This window comes from Pogona vitticeps, chromosome 13 (genome assembly GCF_051106095.1).
Source record: "Pogona vitticeps strain Pit_001003342236 chromosome 13, PviZW2.1, whole genome shotgun sequence".
NCBI lineage: Eukaryota > Metazoa > Chordata > Lepidosauria > Squamata > Agamidae > Pogona > Pogona vitticeps.
This window is the reverse complement of record NC_135795.1, coordinates 9,761,062-9,784,965: the sequence shown is the minus strand read 5'-3', so window position 1 is coordinate 9,784,965 and position 23,904 is coordinate 9,761,062. Positions and strand designations below refer to the sequence as shown.

The 23,904-nt window shown below is 43.7% G+C and overlaps 1 protein-coding gene across 1 annotated transcript in view; it reads left to right on the top strand.

The window, feature by feature from the left end:
- FAM20C (FAM20C golgi associated secretory pathway kinase) overlaps positions 1 to 23,904 on the top strand; it is a 90,587-nt gene that overhangs the window by 15,881 nt on the left and 50,802 nt on the right. The window lies entirely within an intron of this gene.

The window sequence follows — 23,904 nt, the reverse complement described above, 5'->3', positions numbered from 1 at the left end:
GCTTGAAATACAGCCTGTTATTCACTGTCATGTCCTAGTTTGGAAAGCCAGTCCAGAGGTGAGTCTTACACGAGTGTAACAGGCATTTGTGGTCTTTTGGCTGAAACCAGCACACTCGGATGCTTTTCCCGATTGCAAGGCAACGGCTTTGACATGGCAAACTGGGCACTTGTGTGTTTTTTCCCAAGGAGTGGGAGGAATTACACACCTTTTTGCAAAAAAATACCTTACAGCTTTGGTGGGAATCATGCAGTCCCTGTGGCTATATTTGCACCTCCTCAAGTCAATTTTTTTTCCCTAGGATTTTCTTTAAAAAGATAAATAAAAAAGGAAAAAATAGAATAACATCATAGGCGGAGAGTATGTGTATTTTATTTTATTTATACGGCGCCTTTTTCCCCATCATGACCCCAAAGAGCTCACAGTTGGTTAGAACAATGCAATTATAATATTAAAATATCACTATAAAATGATATATTCTATTCAGTTATATAATTTAAAACCTATAAAACTAGTAACACTAAAAGATAAGAGATTTAAAAGAATTCAACACATAACAATACAAAAAGCCACCATTTAAATCATTTCTGAGAACACACACACACAAAAGTCCCTATATATGTCCCTATATATACATACATATATGCCCAGCTGATTAGTCAGTAGTGAGAATGGAGCTGTATCCTGCATCGCAACGAGAGGAGCAGGCATCTATTGGGGGTGTGTGGCAAAGCATGACAGGTCATATGATAGATAAAGCAGAGTTTCAAACAATTTGCTCCCACCAAGCATCAGCTATCAGAGGTGGCTATCCTGTTCTCTGTGATGGTAGGGCTGATGCTATAAGTAGCGCTGAGAATATGAATTCTCAAAGGCTTGCACAGTTGGGATCTGATGGTTGTTGTGGGTTTTTCGGGTTCTCTGGCTGTGTTCTGAAGGTTGTTCTTCCTGACGTTTCGCCAGTCTCTGTGGCTGGCATCTTCAGAGGACAGGAGTAGGAACATGGACAGAATTCCTACTCCAGTCCTCTGAAGATGCCGGCCACAGAGACTGGCGAAACGTCAGGAAGGACAACCTTCAGAACACGGCCAGAGAGCCCGAAAAACCCACAACAACCAGCGCTGAGAATAGTTCTGGAACACAAGCCTGCTTCTTACCTTTGCCATGCATCATCCTTCCTAGGAGGAGGGAGGAGGTGAATACTGCGTACTGCATGGAAATCATTTGAGAGCTTCATGGTTGATGGACAGCCCATAAGTGGTTGGTGGAATGGTGACTTGACCCCACCATCTTCCGAGACATAAGCCTGAATGAGTTAAATGGAACTTTCTCTTTCGTCGGTGTATGTAGGAATGTACTTTACCCTAAGACTATGAAGTGGACTCTTAGACTGGTGATTCCCAAAGTTGGGTTGGCCAACGTTGTTCAGCTTCTGCAGCTCCTGGCCATTGGCGACACTGGCTGGGATTTGAAGCCCAGCAATATCAGGGGACCCACATTTGGGAGTGATTTTGTTAGACCACTGCTTCCCAACTTTGAATCGCTTGATGTTCTTGGATGACCGCTCCCAGAAATCCAGGCCAGAACAGCTACTGGGGAAGGCTTCTGGGAGTTTGAGTCCAAGAACATCTGTGGACCCAAGGTTGGGAACCCCTGTGGCTCTCAAATTTTATCCCGACTCTCTTAGGTTCCTCTAATCAAGAATTGGTGAGCTCGTAGTGCTCTGTGGGCTGGACTGCTGGGCTGTGGAGCCAGGGACCAGGAATTTTGAATCCTCCCATGCCACCTGCAAGAGGGGCCAGCTAAGATATGGTTGATATGGTTTTGTGCCCTGCCACCTATGTGGCCTTGGGCAAGCTGCATAGTTCCAGAGCATCACCAAACAAGACTAGTAAACCACTTCTGAGTACCACATTCCTAGTAAGTTCTGGGAAGATCATCCTGGCACACTGTTGTTAGTTACTTAAGATCAGCAAAGTCCATCAGGGAGAGATCAGTGGGAATAGACCACAGCTATTTAGACAGAATGAATCGCAATGAGGGGGGAAGCCTTGTTGCTTGGAGGAGGGGAGAAGACAAACATGGACAAGAAGTGACCCTTAATCCCAGGCTTGGTCAACAGCTTTGAATGGAAGTAACGGAAGTCAGCCAGGTCCTGCGTGCCAGTAGAAGCTAGGTTTCCGCTTTACGGTTAAGCCCGAAACCAAACAAAGAACTGCTATATTAAACTAAAAGGTGTAATATCTCTGCTGTGTAATTATTTGCACCGCAGATGAACGGGAAGAGCTTAATATTCAAACAAACATTGTTCAGCAAGTGTGTTTATAGGTTTTATAGAAAGGCAGTGGTGGTGATGAGGTTGACAGCCGAGGGTGACCAGAGCTGCAGTAAAAGCTGGCTTTTTTTATGCCTTGACTAGGTTTGAAACGAAGTTGCTCCTAATGGTTTCTGGTAAGACTCAGACTCACACGTGACAGGCAAGCAGGTATGCACACATACACACCGAAGTGGACAGGGGCTCACTCAGCATAGAGCCTTGTGGTGCAGTGGCTAAAATGCTGTCCTGCAGCCCAAACTGGGCTCACGACCCAGGGTTCAATCCCAGGTAGCTGGCTCAGGGTTCACTCAGCCTTCTGTCCTTCCAAGGTTGGTAAAATGAATACCCAGCTCGCTTGGGGGGGAGCAATGTGTAGCCTGCAGAATTAACGTATAAACTGCCCAGAGAGTGCTTTAAGCTCTATGGGGGGGGGCGGTATATAAGCAGCACGCTTTGCTGTTCGCTTTTTCATTGTCCCACCCCTGCCCCGTTTATTTACTCCATAACGCAGCTGAGGAATATAAAAGCACCCCCCTCCAAAAAAATATATATATTAGAACTCTCCACCCCTGTTGATGTCGCTCTCAGGGTAGATTTTATTTAGATCAAATCAATTTAAAAAACAATTTGATTTTTTAAAATCAGATTTTTGATGATTTGATTTTTAAAAAAATCATTTTAAAAAAATTTAAATCATGATTTAAATTGATTTTTAAAAATCATTGATTTTTTAAAATCCACCCGCCTTCCCGCTCCTCTCCCCCAATGGTTCAGATGTTTCCATATGCATTTTTTTCCCCAAATGTATGCATTGATGTATACATTGTACGGAACATACCCCGTTTCCCCACAGGCTGAAGGATCTTTTGTGTGCATCTTTCCAGTTATGGCTCTTGTCTTATGCCCACTTCATGTCTCCAAAACACCCTTCAAACCTTGTACCCATGCAAATTCTCAAAGGGGAAAAAAAGTCTTCTAAAAAACCACCCCAAAGGAGGACATACAGAAGGGCCTTTCCCCCCCTTCAAGGGCTGTTTAATCCAACAATTTTCTTTTCTGCCCCTCACTCATGGCGGTTCTGAAATGAGTCTTTAAGACATCTTCTGGACGAAAGCATCTTGAAATGCCTCCAAAGCTGTACGTAGCAGGTTTGGTGCTTGGGGCCTTGCTGTCAGTAGGTTGAAGTTAAGTCACAGGAGAGTGCAGGAGAGAATAAATAAGTAGGAATACCTGGATATGAACATGGATTGTCTATATATGTCCATTCTACAGTGAGTCATTCCATTTTGTGTTTGCTTTGTCCTGGACGGGAGTAGCTGGAGATGGCAGCCATAAATAGGGAGTCAGGACTGTGTCTTTTCAGCTGTAAAGACGAATGGGTGGACTCAGGAGCGGTGCTGTGTGTGTGTGTGTGTGTGTGTGTGTGTGTGTGTGTGTGTGTGTGTGTGTGTGTGTGTGTGTGTGTGTGTGTGTGTTGTGTGATTTGAATCTTTGCACCTTGTACAAAAGCTTGCAGGCCTCCCTACCCTAATTATATCTCTGGACATTGCTTCCAGCAGGCAGCTGGTGACCCTCGGAAGACCAATAGCTTTTTCTCGATCATATTTGATGACCTAAGTTCTTGATTTTAGGTTTATGGCAAGCAAGGATGATTTGTAGCTGGCCAAATGTGCTTAGGAGTTACGGGCCAGAAGCTTCTTGATGTTTGCAAAAGGTTTATGTAATTAGTTGCGGTATCGGATGAGGTTCCAGGACACATCTTAGTTGTGCAGTTGATTTCCGTGATCAGGCACACCAGCCCGTGGTGCTACTCATCAATTAGCTGCAATTAGCCACTGCAAGTTGCACAAACACCAATAGGATTCTGGTCGTTATTACCAAAGTTGTGGTTTTCTCTTCTCTTCCTCTCTCAGCATGTTGCTCTTACTGATTTCGGTTACAATTCCTTTATGCGAACAGTATTTACAACAGAAGCTGTGACATTCTAATTTTTGCAACATTGGTCGTAAAATGTATTTGTGATGGAAGGGAACAGAAATGGACTATGCATAAGCTGGGTTGTATTCTTTATTGAAGTTTTCATCCTGTTCGGAACTGCATAAAATGAAGAATTGCTCTTAATTTTTTCCTGAATTCGTCTTGACTTGTTCCAGTGGTTTTCATAATTGGTTCAGTGTTGCTGTCTCGGGAGTGAGGAGCGAACACACGTGCAGTAAAGGGACGCCAAGAGAAATCCTGCTGAGCCAACGCTTCCCAGCTTTAAAGATTTTAAGAAGCGTGGGGCGTACATTTCGAAATATGTCTTTATGATCAGAAGGGCTTGAAGGGTGGGGCTAAAAACAGAGATTTGGAGGACGTGCATTTTGAAGCTCGATACGATCATACTCCCGCTGAAGGATGACCCACAGTGTCCTGGATCTCAGCCATACCTCCATCTAGCCATAAACACATGTATTGTACCTCTTAACTCACCCCTACCTTTTGATGCCAGAGTACACGCTTTGTGATCTTTAATCTCACATCGCTCCAGGGCACGCAACCTTGCTCAACCTATGTTGCCTTGAAGAGTTTCCCTTTGAACCATCTGAGCAACGTGGTTTTGATTTTCTGGAAGTGAGAAGAGAGAACCGCCAGGAAGGAATTTTTGAACATCGTAATGGTTGAAGATGGGGGAAGAGGCATATTTCATCGTTTTACAGCATCGGAATAGCTGAAATTTCCACCTTTGTTTTTCACTGCCCTTGAGAGAGAAAGAATGAAAGACAGGGAGAGAGAGAATGATTGGCTTAGGCAAGTCAGGGTGGAGGAAAATCACACTTGGCTGGGTCCTTAGATTCTAGCAAGTTCATTTTTGAAATACCGTATTTTTTGCTCCATAAAACGCACCTTTCCATAAGACGCACCAATTTTTTAGGAGAAGAAAACAGGAAAATATAATCTGTTTTCTTCGCTCCATAAGACGCACAGACTTTCCACCCCCCTGTTTTGTGGGGAAAAGGTGTGTCTTATGGTGCAAAAAATACGGTAATTAAAGGGATTTGCTTGCAGAGAAGACAGTGTCATCTAGTGAGTAAAGTGGCTTTTTAAACTAAACAGCATTGTTGTTGATGATGATGTTGTATGCCATCAAGTTGCCTCCGATTTATGGTGGCCCTATGAATGAGCCATCTCCAAAATGCCCTGTCCTCAACTGCTCAGCTCAGCTCTTCTAAACCCAACCCTGTGGTTTCCTTTAGGGAATCCGTCCATCTCATATTTGATCTTTCTCTTTCCCTACTGCCTTCAGCCTCTCCCAGCATTCTTGATTTTTTCCAGCAGATCCTGTCTCCTCGTGATGTGCCCCAAATAGGACAGCCTCCGTTTCAACGTTTTGTCCTCCAGAGATAGCTCAGGCTTGATTTGATCCAGGATCTACTCGTTGGTGTTTCTCGCAGTCCAGAAACAGCATCACTTAAAAAGCAATATTACCTAAGGATTATGAGGATTGCTTAAATTCCATGTTATAAGAGTATGGGAAGGGAAAGATGCAGGGAGGGGAGTTTCTAGCTTAAATAGCCCACTGGTGCAATGACAGTGGCCAGCCTTCTAGATGTGAGAAACCTATGACTTTCTAGAGGACATTGTATCTGGGCTCCAAAGCTTTCCAACCATTGGCCATGTGGGCTTGGACCCTTGAGAACTTTGGCCCGTAACATCTGGAGGACTACAGGTTCCTCACACTTAGTATGTAGAGAACAAGGCTATCAACTTAGGAGCTCATAGCTTGGTAGCCGTTTCCGTGTGTGTTGAATTATCATGAGGCACCTTAAGATCCGGTGTGGAACCTTTGGCTGTCAAGATGCCATCATGACCAGCAATAAGGGGTTGTGGGAGTTGTAATCCAAAATCACTTGGAAGTCCAGAGATTCCCTATAAATTTCCAAGTTGCATGAAGATCAGATACTGTAGTGAGAAGCTGTGGAGTTGAGGGTGGAAGCCAAAACATTTGATCCTGGTTTTTCCTCCTCTGATTCAGAGAGCTACTGAACAAAAATTAAGGGTGTGTATTTTGTAATTCTTGGACAGAAACTGACATAATTCTCCTTTAAGGAAATCCCACTTCCCAGACCTCATGGACACCTTAATTGCGCTCACCTGAAGAAAAGTCCTATCCGGCAGGCTTCCTGCCTTGGATGGGCCTAACTTCCTGTTTGAAAAGTAAGCTTCCCAACAAACACCAGGTCTTCCCAGAAACCATTGGGATAGGAAGTTAGGCCTATTTAAGGCAGGAAGCCATCAAGCTAGGAAGCTAGGTCTTTGCTCCAGGTGAGCACAATTTACATGTCTGTAAAGTCTCAGTCTGGCACAGAAAGAAGAATTGTGGTATATGTCATCCAAACCAATGGTTCTTAACCATGGTTACCCAGGTGTTTTTGGACTGCAACTCCCAGAAGCCTTCACCACCAGTTGTGCTGGCTGGGGTTTCTGGGAGCTGCAGTTCAAAAACACCTGAGTAACCCAAGGTTAAGAACCAGTGATCCAAACAATCAGAAATACAGTGGTGCCCTGCTTAACTACGATAATCCGTTCCAGGAAAATTGCTGTTAAGCGAAAACATTGTAAAGCGAAATTAAAAAACCCACTGAAACGCATTGAAAACCATTTAATGCGTTCCAATGGGCTAAAAACTCACCGTCCAGCAAAGATCCTCCATACGGCAGCCATTTTTGGTGCCTGTATAGTAAGGAATCTGTCCCTAAGCACAGCGGGGAGCCATTTTAAGCACCCAACGATCAGCTGTTTTTGATCGTCGTAAAGCGAAAATCGGTTCCCGAAGCAGGGAACCGATCATTGCTAAACAAAAACATCATTGTAAAGCGGATTTGTCGTCATGCGGGGTAATCGTTAAGCAGGGCACGACTGTTTATGCTCCTACCCTGGGAGGGAGCTGGGTTCAACACAATTTAAGCTGGCCTGCTGTCAGCTCAGCTCCCCTCTGGTCATCTTCACTGATCAGGTTTTGTAAACGTCTGCCTCTTCTTGGAAATAAGTCAATGGATTTTGGTTGGGCTGCTTCCAAACAGCATGAATAAGATTGGACTGCAGATCTCCCCAAGTCATGGTATTGACTGGATAGCAAAGGAGCCGTGTCACATTCCATTCACAGGGCTTGCAAAGCTGTGAGAGGAGCTGTTTATATTCCCAGAAGAAAGTTGCCATAGCAGTACAAGGTAATATTTCAAAATGTCATATACCCACTTAACACTGCTACATACATTACACTATAATTTTCAGACAATTAAAGAGTACCAGGGCCCTCGAAAGAGGCAGAGGAAAATAAAAAGAGAGAGAAAGATGACATGTCAGATGCTTTGAAGACTACAAGTCAAGACTAGTTAATAGCTAAGCATACAGTATCCTTATTATGTCTGATTATAGGACAGAAACCAAGCATAAATGAAATCCTATGGCTTCATCTCTACCTCCAAGAATAGTGGGAATCGCAGTTTAGTGAAAACACTCAGAATGTCCACTTCCTGCCAATACAGGAAATGTGCTGCTACTTCATCTGTAATGGATATCTATTAGAGAGGGGGTATTTGTACAGTATATGAATATGAGTACCCCCACACAGGTGGACATAATGAGGGTCCAGCCCCCTGGGGCCAGACTGACCACTCACTCGTCTGCTGCTGGAAGCTGCTCCATGCTCCTTTTCAATTGCTCTGGAGCTCTCAGTCAACTAGCTACTCCTGGCAGAAGGAGGGAAGACGAGCCTCCCTGCCAGGCTGACGAGTGGCTAGTCGATCGTGAGCTCCAGAGCAATTGGAAGGGAGCATGGAGCTGGCTGCAGCAGTGGACGGGTGAGTGGACGGTCTGGCCCCAGGGGGCTGGACCCTCATTATGCTCACCTGTGCGGGGGTATTCGTATACAAATACAAATAGCCCCATATCTAATGTCTATCCTTTCTCTCTTTTACAACCTCTAATGAAAGAGAACCCATTATCTTTTGAGAAAATCTATTGCACCGTCCAACAACACTACAAAGTTCTTCCCAATATTTAGTTTAAATCTCCTTCAGGCAGGATGACCCAAAAATGGTATGGATCCTACCATGTGGAGACAGAGAGAACACATTTGTTTTGCCAGTGGCAGCAGTATTACTCCAGTATCTGTACCAATAGCTGGCTGGCTGAATTAATTAATTAGGTATCTGGTTGCAGACCTAGAGTTTGAGAGTTCAGTTCCCCATTGGGCCTCTGGGAGAAGAGCCAACCTGGGTAGCCCTGTGAAAGCTGCACAGTCCTAAGGTTTCCCCCCAAGAAAAAGGTAACAGTAGACCACTCTTCCTAGAAAACCCTGGAAAAAGGTTACCCTAAGTCGAATTGAATCAACAGCATGTACTCAGTTAATTCTCGATGGCATCCTTCAGTCTCAAAAGACTATGGTATTGTGCTCTTTATCGAGGACTTGGAACAGCGTCTAGTGTGGCTGAGAAGGCCAATTCGAGAGTGACAATCCCTTCCACACTGAAGACAAATCCAATCTGTCCCCTGTCCAGCTCCCTGATTTTGCTGCTTTCGTAAATGCCTCTTTGCCTCGGCCTGCTGGACAAGAGTCTCTTCAAATTGGGAGAGGCCATGATGCACCGCCTGCCTCCAGGCTGAACGCTCAGATGTCAAGGTTTCCCATCTGTTGAGATCCATTCCTAAGGCGGTTAATTAAGTTGGCACCAAAGGGAAACATGTCCATCCAGAAGTCCCACCATCTCTAATTATTGTCCATGAGGGCTGGGGCTGATAAGATCTGAAGTCCAGCCCATCTCAAACATACAGATTCCCCATCCTGGATCCATGTGAAGACCTATTGAATATCTGAAGACAGCTATTCTATCACCTCTTCGACATCTCTTCTCTCGGCTGAATATACCTAACTTATTCAACCCATTTCTCATAGGATTTCTTCTCCAATATCATCATGAACGTTGTGGCCTCTCCCTTGGGTATATTAAATCGGGGGAGGGGGGAAAGCAGTTTTCAAACAATGTTCCAGGTAGGTCAGGAACTTATCAATGACTTCAATCAAAGTCAACTGAAAAACTCCTTTTCTAGTTGTGTGGTCTATGATATACCAAGGTACATACGTAAACACCCAAAGAGAGAACACCCATCAGTAAAAGATGGAGATGGAGGATGTAGAGAATGCATCTATTAATTGATATGAAAAATTAATCATTTTATACTATTGAAACAGAACTGTAATTGAGAACCGTCTTCCCTGGTCTCACCTGAGCAGAGAAGGTTTTGGGCAGTTGATTTGTGAGCTTATAGAGTCTTCTGTCTGGCTGATGCTAACTTGGATGGACTGAATCTTCTTCTAACCTGGGCTCAGACTCAAAGGGGAAACTCTCCAAATAGGAGACCAGTTCGAAATGCTTGTCTGGTAGCCCTTTAGATGGAGGGGTGGCCTCCACCAGAAAAGACAGGTGGACATCTGGTGGTCATACAGGGCAAGAGTGGGACTCTACAGGTTTGACTACCCCATGGTGAGCTGAGAATAAATCCAAGCAGACCTTCTATTCTTCGCTGCTTACATGGTCCCTCTGCACGAAGGAAGGTAATAATAATGGTTAAATAATGTAATTTGTGTTCCTGGTGATCAAAGTTCAAGAAGGAAGGTCTGCTGGATAGTTCTGTGGTTTACGTGTCTGGCTATGGAGCCACTGGGCCTCTCTGATCAGGGCTGGCCTCTATGATCAATAGAGTCCCTTCCAACTCTGCAGTTCTAAGATTATTGTTATTGATAAATTGGATTTAGAGGTGGAATATGTGTTTGCAAGCCTTCTCTCCTCTTCCCTTGTGTTGTCTCTTGCCTTTTTTTCCCTATAGTAGTGGTGTCCCCTGAACTCTGTACTGAGGACCGGAGAGAGATTGAATTGAACCCTGAAGTTTATGTTCAGAATTAAGGGTCAGATCAGGGGGTTGGGGCCTTGTGAGAAGGGATAGTTGTGACCCATTGAGGCATCTCTTGAAAAAAGAAATGGATCTGCCACTGAGAGCACACAGACCGACGCACTGTTCTTCAGCAGCAACAGTAGCCCAAATCCTGCAAATTTTTTGCAAGCATGCAAGCAAGCAACCTTCTCTTTCCAATAAAAATGGTGCTTTGCATAAAATACAAGGTTGCTCTCTCTTTTTTTTGGTGCAAAATACAAGGTTCTCTAGATAAAATACACCTTGCCCCCCGATCCTGCACCTCCATCAAAATACGAAATGCAAAAAACGAAATCAAAATACGAAATACGAAATGCAAAAAAAAATTATATGAAACTTCTCGTAATCATGAGCCAGCCCAGGTGTTAAGATCGTCTGGGGAGGCCTTTCTCTTGGTCTCACCACCTTCAAACATGTGTGTGGTGGGGACATGGGAGAAGGCCTTCTCTGTTACTGCACATGGACTCTGGAACTCCTTCCCACTGGAGGCCAACCTGACCCCATCCTTGCTGTTCTTCTGTAAGCGAGCGAAGTCCTTTCTTGTCAGGCAGGCTTTCCCCGAATGACTTTCTAGGAGAGGTTTTAAAACAGGATGTCTTCTATTTTTGTTGCTTTTAAATCTGTTTTACTTACGCTTGACCTTACAGGGTCAATATAATTTTTATTTAATTCTTTTGGATATTTAAAGATTTTACTCTTTTGAACTTTTCATATTGTGTTTTAAAGGATGTCAACCCCCCAGGTCCTTCGTTAGGAGAGCAGTGGGGTAAATATATTTTAAATAAAATGATTTTTTTTAAAAAAAACAAACTCATCCACAGGAGAAAAAAAAACTTCTGAATTTTTTGTTGTTGTTGCTCTTGCCTGTGAGTGACATTAGGAGAGATTGTGAGAATGAATACTGAAAGGCCTACTTGTCTTGAACTCGCCTTTTGGGCACGCGTTCGAGTTTCTGAGCAGGAAATATTAGCACGAGAGCCGGCTTTTGTTTGGAGTTGTGATAGAGCTGTCATGAAAAAGGCTGTCGTCCTGGGGTTAAATCTGCCCTGTTGGCTGGAATTTAAAGGTCAAATGGAACAAATCCACCCTGTATGTAAGCAAAACGAGAAGCAAGAGGCACCCTTTGCAGCAGCTCGGAGGTTGGCTGGGTTCCAGAGGAGCCCAAGTTAGAGGAGGGCCTCCATACTATGCCGTGAAGTGAAATACTAATCGATTGCAACGGCATTTGCCAGCCATGGGCTCCCGAGGTGATTTGGACTCTCTGCTCCCAGAAGCTTCCACTATCATGCCTCCCATTTTTAAAAAGTTGTCCTCTAATCGATATTCAGATGGTGACCCTGGTAGGACAGTACAGTGGTGCCTCGCAAGACAATGTTAATTCGTTCCACGAAAATTACTGTCTTGTGAAAAAATTGTCTTGCGAAATGCAGTTCCCCATTGGAATGCATTGAAATCCATTTAATGCATTCCAATGGGGGAAAAAATCATCGTCTTGCGAAAATTGCCCATAGAGAAAACGTTTTGCGAAGCTGTCAAAAATCATCATCTTGCGAAAAACCGTCCCCCAAAAACCCACACCATCTTGCGAAGCATGGACTGAAACATCGTCTAGCGAAAATCACCCATAGGGAAAACCGTTTTGCGAAGTGCTATAGCGATCACAAAAAAAATCATCTTGTGAATAAACCGCTTTGCGAGCTAATCGTCTAGTGAGGCACCACTGTATTTTTTTCTATCCAACTTTAAACGGTCGCATCTTTCCCCCCTTTTCGATTCCATCCCATGCCAAGACATTAAGGGAAAATTTGATCTTTCAGTATGATTTTTTTTACTTGAAACTTGGCAGTACTTCTTGCCGGGGGTGGGGTGGGGAAGGCAACCTGCAAAACACATAGCCAACGGCGCTTTGTGCTAGTCTAATTGCTTGGATTAAGCCACAGAAATGGCCATAATTAGCCATTTTCGTTGTGCAATTTAAAATTTGCATCGATAATCATGCCACCTGCGTGAGCCAAAGAGGAGTTTAATTAGAAACGCTGCATGCCGTGTAAGTAGCATGATGAGACCTGATAATAACACCGAGCATCTTCCTTCCTTGGCTAAAATTTACAAGAGGGTCTCCCTTCATTTCCAAAGAGTGTAAGGAGGCCCACGGTTTGTTTTATTTCTCCACCTGAAGAACTGAGTTCATCACCACTGTCAGCTCATTTTTGAAGCTCATGATATGTTTCACTTGGATAGGTGAGGTAATTACACAAGTAGCATCTGCAGTTATGCAATTAACGAGTGAGGCAGTTCAGTGCATTGATTGGAACTGGAGGAAGCTGGAGAAAATGTGACCAGGATTCCATCTAATGCAAGATTTTCAGATTTATAGCCTTCCAGCTGTTTCTGTTTTTTCACTTCTTTTGTTCCTTTCGAAACTGGGACACAAAGACTGAGGACCTAATCTCACAACAAGATTGAAAACAAACGCACATCAAAGCAGAACGTTGTAAGATTAAAACACAGCTAAACCATCTGATCATTGGTCCTAATTGGAGTAGGGTCAACAAATCAGTAGGATTAATGTTGAATTGCCATTCTGCCTTTGGTCCAGTGGGTTTACTCTGGTTGGGACTAGCAACTGGCCCAATGAATTAAATACATTCTAAAAACAGATATTTACAGGAGCTACCTTTAAAGTGCATGCCAGCCTTTGAAGTTTTGCATTCAATTTTGTTTTATGTATGGCTTGATACCGTAACAATAAAGTATGTGTGTATGTACCAAAGGTGTTAGATTTGCCAAACCTCAAGATAGTTCCTTCAAAACAAAACAAAGAACTCAAGCTCTGAACAGATTTGCCCCCCCTCCAAAAATATGAGTCACCAGCTTTCACTACAGTGGTGCCTCGCTAGACGATGATAATCCGTTCCACTGAAATCGCTGTTTAGCGAAATCATTGTCTAGCGAAAAGCATTTTCCCCCTTGGAATGCATTGAAACCTGTTTAATGTGTTCCAATGGGGAAGAATCGTCGTTGCCTAGTGAAGATCGGCCATAGGAAAGCCGCTTTGCGAAGCGCCGATCAGCTGTTTAAATCGCTGTCTTGCGAAGCTTAGGTCCCGAAAACACCTGTTTTGCAAGCGCGGAGGAAGCTGTCAAAATCGTTGTCTAGCGAAAATCGGCTTGCAAAGCAGGGACCAAACATTGTCCAGTGAAATTCCCCCATAAGAATCACTGTTTTGTGAATCGCTATAGCGATCACAAAAAGTCTAGCGAAAAGACTGTCATGTGGGGTAACTGTCTAGCGAGGCACCACTGTACTTTCCATTTTTCCCCCCTGCCACTATTAGCTCAGTGAGTTAGGTATCTGACTGCAGAGCCAGAGGTTGGGAGTTTGATTCCACAGTGTACCTCCTGGCAGAAGAGCCAGCCTGTGTAGCCTTGGGCAAGCTGCACAGTCCCGGGGATGCCCCCAGAAGAAGGGAATAGGAAACTAATGCTTAGTATTCTCTACCTGGAAGACCCTGAAAAGGATCGCCATAAATCAGAATTGACTCAATGGCACTGGATTATTGTTGTTCTTGTTTTTAAGATGGGTAGGTCAAATGACGGATCATTTTCTGAGATTTTGGGGCTGAAGCCTCAGATCTGAATAATGAATCCCTAAACCTGAGTGTCGGGACCACATTCTGAGACCTAGTGATCTAACCCCTTTTTATCACTTCCCTGCAATGTATGGCTCTCTGGTGCACTGCAGCACATTGGCTGTTGATACATGGGCAACCATGTTGCCCTGGGAGGTGTCCTGGAAAATGTACAGTGGTGCCCCGCATAGCAACGAAAATCCGTTCCGAAAAAATCTTCGCTTTCCGGATTCGTCGCTATGCGGAACATAAAAGCCCATAGGAATGCATTAAAACACGTTTAATGCATTCCTATGGGCAAAAAACTCACCATTATGCCTAAATCCTCCATATGGCCGCCATTTTCGCTGCCCGGTAAGCGAGGAAAGGGCGCGAAAACACAGCGGGCGGCCATTTTTTTACCCGGCGGCCATTTTGGAACCGCCGATCAGCTGTTAGAAAAAACATCGCTATGCGAAAATCGGTAAGCGAAACAGCTTACCAGTCGTCGCAAAGCAATGTTTTACCATTTAAAACATCGCAATGCGATCGCTTTTGCGATCGCAAAGAACACATCGCTATGCAGATTCGTCATTAAACGAATCGTTCGTTAAGCGACGCACGACTGTATTTGGGAACCTATTTCCAGAATCCTCTGCCACAAGCAGCTGCTGCCAGCAATTACACTGCCGTAGAAATTGCTCCATAAAGGTAGAATAATTCGAAACCTGGAGGGTAGGTCATTCTAAGGGCAAATGGCAAGAGAAATAGAAGAGGTCAGGAGAAAAATAAGTGAAGGCTTGACCGAAACTCAATCAATGTCATGGAAAACTCTCTTGAGTGCAGCGTTGAAACCGGGCCAAAAATTAAGCAAAATTTAAAGTAGGCTGAAATTCCAACTCTTTCTAATCAAATATGCTTTCTCCAGTGACTTTCAGAGGGCCGAGGTGGTTGCTAGGCTGCCAGTGGAAGATTCCCCCCCCCCCCGGTTTGGTTAATCTTTGTATAAGATTACTCAAAGTAATCTTTTCCGTTCCACTTTTTTTTTGAGATTTTTAAAGATTAAATGTAATGTTTGCACTCGAATGGGCTTTCCTTACTGTGTAAACATCCTTGGGTAGTCTTTGGCAGAATTAACTGTACGCATTGGGGAATTGTAAAGATGTTAGCAAAACATCAAATATCAAGCATTAAGTATGCATCCCGCGCAAGACAGTCACTTGCGTGTTCTCCCAGTTGAGAGAATATGTACAGATAAGAAGATGAAGGCTTTGCCTAAAGTTTGCAAGAGCGGGTATAACTCTAATGTATATACATCATCGTCATCATCAATTCTGGCTTAAGGTGATTCTTTTGATGGTTTTCTAGGTAGAGAATACTCAGAAGTGGTTTCCCATTTGCTTCCTCTAGGGGGAGCCCTTGGATGGTGCAGCTTGGCTTAGGACAGTGGTCCCCAACCTTGGGCCTCCAGATGTTCTTGGACTACAGCTCCCAGAAGCCTTCACCACCACCTCTGCTGGCCAGGATTTCTGGGAGTTGAAGTCCAAGAACATCTGGAGGCCCAAGGTTGGGGACCGCTGGCTTAAGAGACACAATGGAGAATCAAACTCCCAACCCCTGCTTCCACAGTCAGAGATGCCTAAGCCATTGACCTATCCTGCCATGTGCTGTCAAGTTAATTCTTGCTTATGGGGATTCTTCCCGGAGTTTTTAAAGTAGAGTATACTCAGAAGGGGTTCACCATTCCCCCCCCTTCGGAGAACACCCCTGGGGACTGTACAGCTTGCCCAAGGCCACCCAGGTTGACTGTTCAGGGATGTGCAATGGGGGAATCAAACTCCCATCCTCTAGCTCCACCACCAGATACTTAACTCACTGAGCTATCCAGCCAGCTGTGCAACTAAAATGTACTGTCTTTTTCTTCTTTCTCACTTCTGCCTTCGTTTTTCCCTTTTTGAAATCCAAAAGGCGATATGAATTTTCACCAAAAAAAACCCATTATTATTTCTGTCGATGGTTTCTCCTCTCCCCCCCCCCAATTTTCACATTTTTGGTGAGTATTTCCTCTAATATCTGGCTTTTTCAGTGCAATCTCCTTAGCCAGGCATATTTTGTGTGCGCCGTTTCCCTTCGAGTGTGCATTTTTAATGCCTTTTTGCAATGGAAAATTGGAGAAAGCATGAAAAATGGAAAGAGAATAGCTGTCCATTCTCCATATTAATCAGATGGGTTCGTATTAATATGTGAACCGGATGAATTTCGCCATCAACTCCACGTCGGTCCTGGCCAGGCGGAAAGGCGAAACAAACAAACAAACAAAACCGCACACACACACATTGAAGTCTTTATCCTGGCAAAGCCAGAGTTTAATTTTAGCAGGTGCGTTGGTTGAAGTGCCTATGAGGGCCAAATTAGTATCACATTTGGACGCTTTGTTTGCCTGCCGTTCCAGGAAATTGCTGGCAGTAATGGCTTAGTATCATTATGTGGCTTCCTTGAATACTATTGACACAACCCTGTACGCTATAAATCCTGAAGACAATTTTATTTGAGGAGGAAGTGGAGTCTGTGTTTCGCACCTCCAAACGTAGAAACACGGTCTTGTGCACATCAATGGCTGATTTTTGTCGGAAAGCGAGAAAAGTGTGTTGGCTGATAGAATTCCTGATTAGAATGCGGGTTTTTTTCTTTCGCAATGCTTTCTGTGTAAGGTAGAATGAGAAACTGCTGTCAGCCGAAGGGGATGAACTCAGTTTTGGAATTCTTGAAAGCCGCATTCCAGGTGTGGGTGAGGTATAGAGAAAAGGATAGGCCAAAAAAAATATTCCAGCATACGTAAATTCTTGTTTCCAGTCACTAAGTCTTGGGAGAGGCTATCTATTGTATGGCTATTCCCTAGCTGTGCATTTCCCCTCACTATTCTTCACAATAGTGTTGTGAAGAAAGATTTGAAGCCATCTAGGGAAGACCAGATACCGTACTTGGTTTCCACTTTAGAGCCTTCAGCTGCTAACATGAGATACGGTTGTGAAAATAATCAGGATTTTCATTGGAAGAGTGGTGGGGTTAGCACTTAGGATTAATAAAGCAATAGTGTAAAATGGTAACTATTCTGCTCAAAATTCCTCTAGAAACGCCTTAAGAAATCTCTTTAAAGTAACTTTAAAAGTAATTAGAGAATATTACTCGCCATGTCGATATATCTCTTATCTATAGGCATAGGGATGTGGTGGCGCTGCGGGCTAAATCGCAGAAGCCTTTGTGTGCTGCAGGGTCAGAAGACCAAGCAGTCGTAAGATCGAATCCACCCGATGGAGTGAGTTCCCGTCGCTTGTCCCAGCTCCCGCCAACCTAGCGGTTCGAAAGCATGCAAATGCAAGTAGATAAATAGGGACCACCTCGGTGGGAAGGTAACAGTGTTCCGTGTCTAAGTCGCACTGGCCATGTGACCACGGAAGATTGTCTTTGGACAAACGCTGGCTCTATGGCTTGGAAACGGGGAGAAGCACCGCCCCCTAGAGTCGAACATGACTGGACAAAAATTGTCAAGGGGAACCTTTACCTTTACCTATAGGCATAGAGATAATTTGATCATTATTCAACCAAGTGTGTTACTTTGACATATAACTTTTGTTATCCTTTCTTTGCCACCCCTTCAGCATACATAATTTATAATATTCTGGCCCAAATCCTGTTCCTTGGTAAATTACACGAGAGTAATCCACTGAATCAATGGGGATTTTGGGGAGTCAACTCTTCTGTAAGTTCCATCAATCCAAATTGGCCTGTTTTGTGACTTACTTTAGCATAATAAACCTATTCTAGTCTGGTTTAACTACGCTAAGCAACAGGATTTGGGCCATTGCATTGAATTTCTGCCAATGGTTCCCAGTGCCTGAATGCTGTTGAGCTGGTGCAGAGGGTAAGCAAATTTGGCTCCATTTTCTGCTTTCTTAGTTCGCCTAAATCTTAGTCCTAGCTAGAGCAGACCACATGAAGTCAACAAGAGTTCAGTTGGTGGGGATGAATAACTTCTGCTCATTTCAGTGGGTCTACTTTAGGTGGAACTAACTCTAATCATCATCATCACACCACGTCAGTTCTGATTTATGGCAAGCCTTTTCAGGTTTCTCAAGGTAGAGAATGCTCAGAAGTGGTTCTACCGGGGGTGTCTTGGGACTGTGCAGCTTGCCCAAGGCCACCCAGGCTGGCTCTACTTGCAGGAGGCACATTGGGGAATCAAACCACTGAGCTACCCAGCCAGCTGGAACTGACACTTAGGTGGAACTATCTAACACTAGACAAAGACCTTTGGTTCGATGTCCCGGTGTCGGATAGGATAGAACAGATTAAAATAAAGTACAATAAAATCACCTCTGCTTGTCTCAATTCACCAGAATATATGTATATAACATTTTCACCTAGTAGTTGGTTACACTGTACAATTGGTTCTACTTTGCCACTAAAATGATGGCTTAGAGGCTCGGATTTTGGGTGCAGCAACTTGGCTAAATATAATGCAGAGTTGCGAAATATTGAAAATTATAGTACTTAGAAATGAAGGTGTTGTTTTTTTTTATCTTGCAGTGCTGGAAATGTATACGTCTGGTGCATGCACCTCTGTGAAATATTGTATTTTAACTGGTAGGGAAATGCAGATTTGTGTGTTCAGATTCGGCGACCCGTTTGTCAGATAACAAGATAGAAGGAATTGGTTAACAAAAGATTAAACACCAGTTCCAACTTTGCTTGGGCCAGCCACTCTCCTTATAGCGGAGATGGTATATTTTTCTGTAAAGTGAAAAAAAAAGTGCCTATTTTTATCAGGGCCTCAGATAATTCCCTACATTGACCTGTGTTTGTTGCTCATAAAATCTTAGTGCACTTGAGTATTTATTTTATATATTTGGGTGGAAGGTCTTGTGGTTTATGTGTATATGGACTCCACTTCTGCTTTTAGTCTCCTTGAAATCCCACCCAGGTCTGTCCCAGAGGATGTAAGGTCAGGGGTGTGCTATTGTTGACATTAGCTGTTGTGTTTGCTAGAAAAAGTCAACAATCTACTACAGATATAAATCTTCCCTTGTCTCGGTCTTGAGGATGAAGAACTGCATAATTTTGTTCCTCGCTCTACAAGAGCGTGAGGTGTTTGTTTCATGGTGGTTCCGACAGGAGGCCAAAAAACCGTGGTCTCCAGGAATCAAGCACAATTTTGCAAAGGATGCAAATATCCGACGAGCAATTGTACTAAATCAGAGAAAGAGGGAGAGAGAGAGAGGCAGATGTGTTGGAGTAAAAGACTGGAAGCCCAGTTCTGGCCACACCCCTTGCCAGGTCTGGCTCCTCCCATCAATAGCATACCCAACAAAACTTGAGCATGCTCAGTTGTCACAAGGTCTGGAGACTCTGGGCAGACGGTAGGAGAGGTGGGGAATGGCAGGATTGGGAAATCGAATGAGGGTAGAGGCTAGAGATGGACACAAGCCACAGAACCGGACGTTCGTGCTAGTTTGTTTTTCAGAACAAATAGGTGTTTGGCGCTTCCCCGCTCTGCTTCCTCTGGCAGGTGCCCGCACTGAAACAGTGCCGAGGCATGGCCTCTGAGTGGGCACCCACTGGAGGAGGTGGGCCTGGGAAGCACTGAAAACCTGTTCAGCCAAAAAAACCCCGAACGGACACAAATCACTAGTTTGATGGCTCTATAATGAACTGTCCTTAACGACAGGTCTCACTTGTCCTGCACAGATTTTTTTTCTTGTTGTTGACTGCAAATTGAACAGATGGAAAATAAGACTATGTTCATTCAATTACCGAATTTTTCCGCGTATAAGACTATACTTTTGTCTAAAATCTTTAGACTAAAAATTGAGGGTAGTCTTATAAACGGAAGCAAGCCAAGGAGAAAACAAAAACAAGTGGAGGGGAAAGCAGGGATCAAAGCGATCCTGCAGCGCTTTGATCCCTTTCCCCTTACACTTGCTAAACCCCACTTAGATTTCTTAATTTTGGATTTAAAAAGTGGGGGGGGGGTCTTATACATGGGGACACCTTATACACAGAAAAATATAGTATCTGTGCCAGGAGTGGCCTTCAGCACTCACATTTGGTTTTAAAATCCATCCTTTGTGGCATTTTGCAGCTCTGAAGTTAAGGCAGAAGTCCCCATTTTTAAAAAAAATCAAAAATTGGGGGCAGGGCATCTGAAAGCCTACTTCTACATCTCAAGGCTTCCAGGTTTTTTTATGTTAGGGCTCCCCTAAAGGTCCCTCCACCTCTCAAAACTCAAAAAAGCTTCCTGTCCTCCCTCAAAATGGCTGTTTGGAGCCATTCCTAGGCTTGACATGGCTTACAAATGTATCCATGTTGGCTGTATAGGATGTATGTGAGGAAATTTGTACAAGGCACCTTAATTTTACAAAAAAGCAAAACAAAACTGACTGTTCTTATGTGCTGTCAAGTCACCTGTAATTTATGGCAATCTTATGAATGAGCAGTCTTCAAAACGTCTTATCCTCAGAACCACTCAAACCTGTGGCTTCTTATTTGGTATTCCTCTTTTCCCACTGCTTTCAACCTTTCCTAGCATTATTGTCTCTTCCAGAGAACCTGCCTCTTCATGATGTGCCCAACATTGGACAGCTTCCGTTTCAACATTTTGTCTTCCAGAAAGAGTTCAGGCTTGATTAGATTTAGGACCCATTTGTTTGTCTTTCTGGCAGTCCAGGGTATCCACAAAGCATGCCATGAATTCCATGGAAATCGAACTTGTGGCTATTTTCTCTCTCTTAAACTACAGTATGTTTTTTTACCCTTAAAGGCACTCAGAAATTTAGCCTATTCAGCAGCACTGACTTAATCTAATATATGAAACTCGCGCATTCTTGCTCTGCTTAGTCAGTGCAAATTGCTTAATGCCCTTTAATTTCTAATTATTTATTTGTTCCTATGGGACGGGCTAGTAATGCAAGAGAAGGCTGGGGTCAGCAGAACGGATAGACTGGAGGGACTGTTTCACTGGAGCAGAACAGTAATTAAACTGACCAGATTTGCATAACATTTCACTTGCACAGGAGAGGGGCGGGAGAAGAAAAGAGGCAGGGGAAGAAAGATTAAAAGCTCGTGTGTTATTGGTAATCAAGCTCTAAGAGGAATAATTAAAAGGATATGCAGTTAATAGCATTGTTTAAGGGACAGAAACCACATAAGGCTTAATAGGTTCTGAAGCAGAACACACCATGGCATTTTCGGCCATTTTAATCCGTCCTGTGAATCTTTTGTTGGCTTCCTGAGAGATGGGGGTTACTCAGCCTTTACAAAGGAAAGGATTTGTGTTTTGTTGTTGTTTTGCTCTGTTGTTGTTGTTGTTTTGCGTTCATTTTTTGGGAAGGGACAGAAGCGTACAAGCTCAGCTGATGGACACGAATGGCTTCTAAGAATAGCAAGGGGTGGGTAGCGAGGAGATGCGTAGAAGGCTTCGGTACACGTATATATTCAGAAGTAGATAGGAAGATGAACCTCGGCTTCACTGTCTCACCTCCTTGGCTGGATTGCCCACTCTGACAAGGAGCCACTTGAATGAACTGGCGTGAACCACTGCACTGAGCGTCATGCCCATCCTATTCAGGAATATATCTGAAGAAAATGGGATGATGGGGGGAGAAGATGTGACTAAGGATAGTTTGCCTTCGCTCTTTTTTAAAAAACATGTGCTGGAATCAGATCTGCAGGGAAAAGGAGAAGAAACAACAGGGAAAAGTCCCTTCCCCAACCTTTCTACTGGGAAGCGTGACAGAGAAAAAACCCAAGTGTGGAATTCACTGAAAGATTATCTAATGTCAAGATAAATGTCAGTGCATCACTGCTGATTCTGAAATACAGTGGTGCCTCGCATAACGAGTGCACCGTTTAACGATGAATCTGCATAGTGATGCAGATTTTGTGGTCGCTAATGCGATCGCATACCAATGTTTGAATAGGGCAAAAATCGCTTTGCGATGATCGGTAAGCGTTTCGCTTACCGATCTTCGCATTGCGATGTCGGGGGAACAGCTGATCGGTGGTTCCAAAATGGCTGCTGGAACACCCAAGATGGCTGCGCGCAGCATTTTGCGCCCTGCCCTCGCTTACCGAGGGCACAAAAATGGCGGCCGGATGGGGAAACTTCGCTCAACAGTGAGTTTGGGCCCCATTGGAACACATTAAACTTTGTTTAATGCGTTCCAATGGGCTTTTCCGTTCCGTTTAGCGATGTTTCCCCATAGCGAAGGTTAATTCGGAACGGATTAACCTTGCTATGCGGGGCACCACAGTAGTTGTGTAAGGTCTACAATCCAATGGCTGAAATCCTGTTGGCAGAAATGTACTCCGCAGAAGTTAGATAACGTCACCTGGGAATGGAAATCTTTCTTTAATTACAATTTTAAAATCCTATTCCCCCCTCCATTTCAGATTCAGAAGCTCCCCATGAATTCCTTTTGCCCTGAGGAACTTTTTATGAGCCTCCATTTTTGGGGTGGGGGGGGAGAGCCTTTGAGAGCAGAAAATTGCCACTGGTGAATTTGGACAAACAATAAGGATCTGGTCTTGATTTTCTGATGTTAAGGACTCTTAAAGGCTTCCCCAGGACAAAAGAGATTCATAAGGAGCCTTGGAACCTGAAGGAAGAGTTAGGACATTTTTAACGCAATTAAATAAATTCACCAGATGGTGACATGCTTGATGTTGCGTGGCATAAATGTATGCCAACAGGATACCAGTGATTGAATAACAGGACATCTTTGCAATGATGCAGGATTGTTCTTCAAACAATATTACTAAAGGCTTCTTGGATTAGATGACATATCACTCCCTGTGAGCAGAGAGAACCTATTTCTGTTGACTCTTGGTTAATTTCTAAGAAAAAGAGTGGTTAAGAGAACAGTACATCTGCTGAGTTCAAAGATACCACTGTAGCACAATAAACCCACAGAGGTCTAAATGGTTGGCCATTATTTAGGCATGATCTGAAGAAGATCGAACAATCTCACAAGGCCTCCAGGTCCAGAGATCTTATGGTGGCTACCATGATGCATGCCATCATGAGATTGGGTATTCTCTAGATCAGTGGCCCCCAACCTTGGGCCTCCAGATGTTCTTGGACTTCAGCTCCCAGAAATCCTGGCCAGCCGAGGTGATGGTGAAGGCTTCTGGTAGTTGTAGTCCAAGAACATCTGGAGGCCCAAGGTTGGGAACCACTGCTCTAGAATGGTGTTGAGTCATACGGTGTCTCAAATCCCTCGGCTCTAGTACCCCATGCAACCCCATTGCCCTCCTATAAGCAATTTTGGATGTGCCTGTTATTTTTGCATCTATACCTTTCGCTGACAGGTTGGAAATCAAAGTCTGTGTCAGTAACACCAGTGTGAATATTCTGGAAAACGTTGAATTCCACAACGTCCTTTAGTATTGTAACCAGGGAGTGATCTTGTTTAGCGTGTTTATTTGACTTACGTTAACTAAAGAAAGCAAATAAGTGTCTCCACAGCCCACGAGTATTTGCACAGAAGTATTTGATCAGGAAAAATTAAAATTAAACGTACTCCATGTGATTTAAATGGTTATACTCAAACAAATTCAGAGCTCATTATGACTGCCTGTGAGTAACCAAAGCACTCCGGAGATCTTGTACAAACACACATCCAATTTGGGAAACCTAAATAAAGAAAGGAGACACAGCTTTCTGTCTTTGTTGAAGCCAAATGGAACAAACATTAATCATAGTTTTTGTCTTCGTTTGGCCTGGCTTACATGGCCAAAGTACGAATGTATAACTTGATAATTCTTGGGATTGTTTTGTATATTTGTGGATTTATTCTCCACTCCCTTAGAAATCAATAAAGCACATATTGGCACATAGACTTTCCTAATGGTAATGATCTGGCAAACATTGACCTAAATCTGTTTGTTATCCCTAGCTAGAGGGCAACCATTGAATCCATGGGAACTAAATAATAATAATTGCATG